The 6,410-nt window shown below is 32.8% G+C and overlaps 2 non-coding genes across 2 annotated transcripts; both read right to left on the minus strand.

Annotated features, from left to right (window-relative positions):
• Window positions 1-2,945: 2,945 nt before the first annotated feature.
• On the minus strand, window positions 2,946-3,033 carry LOC131636357 (small nucleolar RNA snoR117). Its single transcript, XR_009294068.1, has one exon. It is a non-coding gene; the product is annotated as a small nucleolar RNA snoR117 (small nucleolar RNA).
• A 21-nt stretch (window positions 3,034-3,054) lies between these two features.
• LOC131636356 (small nucleolar RNA snoR100) lies at window positions 3,055-3,162 on the minus strand. Its single transcript, XR_009294066.1, has one exon. It is a non-coding gene; the product is annotated as a small nucleolar RNA snoR100 (small nucleolar RNA).
• Between the last annotated feature and the right edge of the window lie 3,248 nt (window positions 3,163-6,410).

Below are 6,410 nucleotides of genomic sequence, written 5' to 3' on the forward strand. Positions count from 1 at the left end.
TTCTCACATTGCAAGTTATGTGATACCGGCAAAGTAATGCAGTCGATGTCAGGAAGACAGTATCAACCACATTTATCAAAGCATTATCTCGGTCGGCAACAATGACACTTGGCATAGTCTTTTGATCTACCAACAAAGACTTACATATTCCCAAAGCCCGTGTAAAGTTATCTTCTTTCTCACATTCCAAAAAAGCAAATCCAACCGAAAATGTCTTGTCTGTCGACGTCACACCGACAATCTCGAGAAGCGGAAGTCTATACTTGTTGGTCTTGTACGTCGAATCCATTACAAGAACGGTTGGAAATGTGTTGAACAAATTGATACTTTCGGGATGAGTCCAAAATATGTCACGCACAGTAACTTTGTCCTCACACGTTCGGAAGCTTGAAACGTGTTGGCTATCGCCCAAAAGTTTCAAAAGTTGTTGTATTTCCGACCTCATGCCCATTTTCAAGACTTGTGCCCATTTTCAAGACTTTGAGATTGTGCCGTTCATTGTATACTTACTTTATATTTGAAATATTATCCGAGTTTTTTCGCTTCAAATCAGCCAGTATGTTTCTTGGCTCCACTTTGATTGTCGATAAGTCCGAAATAAAATTCTTCTTTCGCGGGACAACCGACACGCAATTAGATGCCCGTGTAGCTTGGTTTCCAAGGCATGATTATGAAGTCCATAAATGACGCTAAAACGCCACAAATCATCAATCCTACAAGTCACGCGCAACCGAAACGAACACCCACACTTTCTCGATCCCGTGTCTTCGTGTTTTAACACCCGGTTTGTTGGTACATACTTCCCACCCCTCTCGCAATTCAACACGATAAAAGCTTTTCGTTTACTACTTCCATTGTCGGACCTTAATATGACAATGCCAAATCCAAGTTTAGTAGCTTCACTTCGAACTCAATCAAGCAAATGTTCACGACTAGCGAAGCTCATATCGTTATGAAATTGTTGCCGAACATCCACCGCAACGATCATGTTGTTAACATCGTTAACCGACTCTTTATCAACATTGACCTCTTCCAGAACTTCTTATTCATCGACGACTATATTATCCAGATGGATCATACCTAACATATACAAAAATACAAAAATAACTGTTAAAACTGTTATTTTATATTTCTGCCAGACATTATTTCGTAAGTACATTTCCAAAATTTGTTAGGTGATTTATTTCAAAAATGTACTTCCGAACTAAAGCAGTTTTGTTCCTCTTATATCAGCAATAATGTAGTGTAATATGAGATGATTTGATATTTACCTCAAATTTTAGCTTTCTATACTAGCTTTAGTATGATCAACCGTTTAAAAATTTAATTTTGAGACGAAAAATTGATTAAGATTTAAGGTTTTGAGAGAGTTTGTGATGAAAATGATGAAATAAGAATGAAGGAAAGTGTATATATGGACATCTTATTTCTAAAATACAATTCTAAAATAATAACTGAAAAGTTTTTTTTAATTTTTAAGTGATTTTGAAGATGCATCTCCGAAAACAACACAAAAAAATATTTTCAAAAGTAGATTTCCAAATTACAAAAGAAACTCTAAAAAAAATTACTTCAAAACTGCATTTTGCAAAAGAAGAATTTTTTTAATTTTTGCGGAAGTTTTTCCCATAAGGAGGTCTAAAGAAAATCTCTCTTTTAATTATTAGTTACTACAGCTCTCACATTCTCTTCATGTTGCCTGAAACTCTGAATGAGAACTTGGTGGTTTAAGTAACCATTGGATCTCCCATAATTATTTCCATAAACGGACTGTATATACATGTAATAAAATAATATACTCAACAAGTCTTGATATTAGACAAATATATCCACTCTCCATATTTTTTATTCTAGATAAAACCCCGCAAATGTGCATTTACTAACTTAGTGAATTCTTTTCATTAATCTCTAGTTAATTTGAGATAATCTAATAAGATCTTAATATAAACGGAATTTGTCACTGCCAGCGAATAATAGATTTGTTTGCAAAAACTAAAACGGTACAAGTAATTAATTTATTGCTTAATATTTTAAAAAATTAAAAACCTACCAATTAAATTATAAAATGATACTACTCTATTAAACGTTTTCTTAACGTACATCATCTTGCATAATTTTGGCAGCTCAACATTTCCATCTTCATCATCAACACTTGAATTACAGTGCTCTTTTAAAATTGTTTACGTGATGAACCTACTTCTAATAAAAATCATTTCTGAAAATATTGATACTATTGTTGTTAACAGAAATAACTTACTTTTACATGAAATAATATTTGGCATAGAACAATTAACTTTTTATCATTATCATCTTTTAATTTTTAGAACTAAGCCGGATCCAAAAACTTATATCATCTTTCAATTTTTAGAACTAAGCCGGATCCAAAGACTTATACCGTCATCCACTATCACATTAACATTTTATTGAAATATTTACATTAATCTGTAACGCGTTAATTCACTTAATAGAAAATTCTTTCGCTTATTGAAATTTCTAAAAAGACAAATATAATTGATGTATTAAGTCTAACAGGGATAAAAGAGTAGGTAAGACTCATACAAACTTTTGCTGATATTAGCTTCGTTTCCGTGACTAAATTGGGAAAACATGAAAATGATAACGGAAAGCGTTCAAACAGATGTTAACATTTATATTGACAACAGATGCCATTACAATTCAAGCACAAAAATTAACCAATTTAAATCTCGTTCCTGATTGATAAAAAAATAAAACAAAACATAAATATCAAACTGATTTGATGAAATAAGAATTGTAGGAAAATCTGAACGCATAAGCCTAAGATGACATATGCATAAAAACTTCAGTTCCAATTAGTATCGGCAACGTACAGCACTGAAATCGCTATTGAATAAACAAATCAGAGACTCTAAATTGTTGCCTAAAAGCTATATCAGCAATCAAAACAGAAAAAAGTTAGGTACAAAAGGCCTCAGATTAAAGAATTGGTGTATCGATCAGAGAAGTCTAAAAGAACTCTCAGATGGTACGGACAATATTCATACATCACAGGCAAAATAGAAAAATAAGAAATAAAAATGTAGGTCGTTACCAGGCCCTCAAATCAAGTCAGGAATCAGAGAGAGCAGACATGCGGACCTCACAAGATCAATTTGCGTGCACACTACCATGGTTCCATCATTTTCAAGATCCAGACCATCGGCTTATTGTGCACGCACCCATGAAACATTGTAAATTATCAACAGAATCATAATAACAACATACGCATAAAATTAAACAACAACAAGAATACAGAAAGATAAATTGAAATTAGGCGTAACAAAACACGCGGCTGCTTGTAAAGAAGCTAGTGGGTTTGAATTAACCATAGCCTTGCAACGATGTATTTATATAAGGAAGAGAACGTTCTAGGGTTTACCGATTGAAAGGGTCAAAACTCAAGTTTGGGCTACTGGTTTTCTCGGTTTGGACCTTAGATAACTTGGCCCAATGAAAAATAATATACTACTTGCGTCACCCGTTTTTCACACTCTCACCTCTGAGTTGTTTTAAACTCCCATCACACATTTTCACCGTTTTTTTTTTTAAAACATCTCCAAGGGTTTAAGTACAGTAGAAACTCTTTAAATTAATACTCGGTAAATTAATAAATTCTCTAAAATAATAAATTTGTCCGGTCCCGACTTGGGCCAATGTAAAAAATTGATAAACTCGATAAAATAATAAGATAATAACTTTTCGGAAGATCCCTTTATAATTTTCAGTCCCAAGAAAATCATAAATTAATAATTCATAGAAACTGAAAAAATAATATTACACTCTATTGAAATATGATTCAATAGTGGTTTGTTTTCCTTTAAAGTTCAAAAGTCATTATTGATTTCCAATGCATATAAACACAATAATTACTAATTTACGTTGAGTCTCAAGGTTCGCTGCAACGTAATTCTAAGAGGCATAAACTAATTTTCCTTTTTGTTTGGTGTGTACAGTATAATTACTTAAAAACTCTTTAAATTAATAATTATTAATTTATCGATAAATTAATAACTCTCTAAATTAATAAATTTCTCCAGTCCTGACATTATTAATTTAAAGAGTTTCTACTGTAGTATTAAATTTTTCCTTACACTTTTGGTTTTTTAATTTTATTTTAATGGTTTTAACTTTTAATTTTTTATTTTAGAACAGTGTTTTAAAAACCGAACCGGTCGAACCGGGAACCAGCCAGGTAACCGGTCTGGTTCAATAGTCGGATCGTGTATGCCATCAAACCGGTGGAAACCGGGAAAGTCGAGAAAACAGACGGTTTAATTGCTTTTTTTTTTTTAACTTTTTTTTAAATTTTTTTTAAACTTTTTTTTTAACATTTCTTTTAAACTTTTTTTTTAAACTTTTTTTTTAATATATTTAGTAGTGTATTACTTAAATAGCATTCTCACATAGTTTTTTTCGTTAGTGACAAATTAAAAACTTTATTGTCTATTTGTTATCTTTGCTAATAAATTTTCTTAAATAGCATAATTTTATTTGATTTTCTTTTTAGGAGGATCCTATTTTGAATTAAATTTGGTACATATTGGAGTTATTTTGTTATAAACTATTCAATTAGATTATGTTGTAATTAGATTATGTTGTAATTAGACTTTGTTTAGATTATGTTGTAATTAGACTTTATTTGCAATTAGACTTTGTAATTTTTTACTATTTTGTTATGTGTGATACCTTTGTTTAAAATTTGAATTTAAGTTATGAAATTGTGAATTTATGATATGATATTTTTAAAAAATTTAAAAGCTACTTATATTTTTGTAGACAAGTGATGTGTCTCTCACAAAGTGTGTCCCAAGTAAACATGCTCCCTCGTTGACCCTCCGAGTTGCCCCCAACAATGATATCAGAGCCTTTGGTTCGAGAAAGGGACCGACTTACTTGTAGTTGAAGAAAGTCAACGGATATAAGTGAATGTGGAAGAGAAAATTTTCACATGAAGGGGAGCATTGAATAGACTCACATTTAAGGGGGAGTGTTGAGAATCAAGTGTAAGGAAGAATTCTCATATTGTTTAGGAGGAAGAAGTCTCACATTGGTTAGAAAATGGAAGAATGAACACTTTATAAGTAAGAGAACCCACACACCTATTACCTTAAGGTTTTAGGTGGACAAGTGATGTGTCTCTCATAAATTGTGTCCCAAGTAAACATGCTCCCTCGTTGACCCTCCGAGTTGCCCCCAACAATGGTATCAGAGCCTTTGGCTCGAGAAAGGGACCGACTTACTTATAGTTGAAGAAAGTCAACGGATACAAGTGAATGTGGAAGAGAAAGCTTTCACATGAAGGGGATCATTGTATAGACTCACACTTAAGAGGGAGTGTTGAGAATCATGTGTGAGGAAGAATTCTCATATTGGTTAGGTGGAAGAAGTCTCGCATTGGTTAGAAAATGGAAGAATGAACACTTTATAAGTGAGAGAACCCACACACCTATTACCTTAAGGTTTTAGGTGGACAAGTGATGTGTCTCTCATAAAGTGTGTCCCAAGTAAACATGCTCCCTCGTTGACCCTCCGAGTTGCCCCCAACAATGGTATCAAAGCCTTTGGCTCGAGAAAGGGACCGGCTTACTTGTAGTTGAAGAAAGTCAACGGATACAAGTGAATGTGGAAGAGAAAGCTTTCACATGAAGGGGATCATTGTATAGACTCACACTTAATGGGGAGTGTTGAGAATCAAGTGTGAGGAAGAATTCTCATATAGGTTAGGTGGAAGCTGTAACACCCCACTTTCCCATTTTATAAAAATACGGTAAAATAATAAAAATTTATCAGAGTTCACAAACACAAGTGGAATGTCACATCATTTCAAACCAAACAGAATATGAAGTCTCAATTACTTCATCTATTCATTTCTCATTAATCAATAAAAACAGCGGAAATATTATTTTATTTAAAAATAATCACGACACATTTGCCAACTTATTCCAAAACTCCACATAAAATCGTGGTCCTCAAATATTTGAATAAAAAACAGATACGTAACAAAATTCAATTAAAAATAACAAATAAAATAATCCCCAAAAAACATCCCGTGTTACGTATCAGAGCGACTCGAACTAACAACACGGAAGACTTCCATAAAGCTATCCTGAACTTTCACTGCTATTCTTGAGTACCTGCCCATTTCCCATGGTAGGGGAAATATCAGCAGAAAGGGTGAGTACTCACATACCATTATAAAAGATATAGGAACAAATATAATAACATAATTCACAGGTCGAGGTTCATGTTCACATAACATCACACTGCATATACAAACTTCATTTATTCAAACATTCGTCACAGTATAAATTAACGCATCATTCACAATATCATAAACAAATCATCACAGATCCATTCATTTATGCAACTCCACAATGCACATATCACGACAC

This window comes from Vicia villosa, unplaced genomic scaffold, assembly GCF_029867415.1.
Source record: "Vicia villosa cultivar HV-30 ecotype Madison, WI unplaced genomic scaffold, Vvil1.0 ctg.001700F_1_1, whole genome shotgun sequence".
In the NCBI taxonomy this organism is placed as follows: Eukaryota; Viridiplantae; Streptophyta; class Magnoliopsida; order Fabales; family Fabaceae; genus Vicia; species Vicia villosa.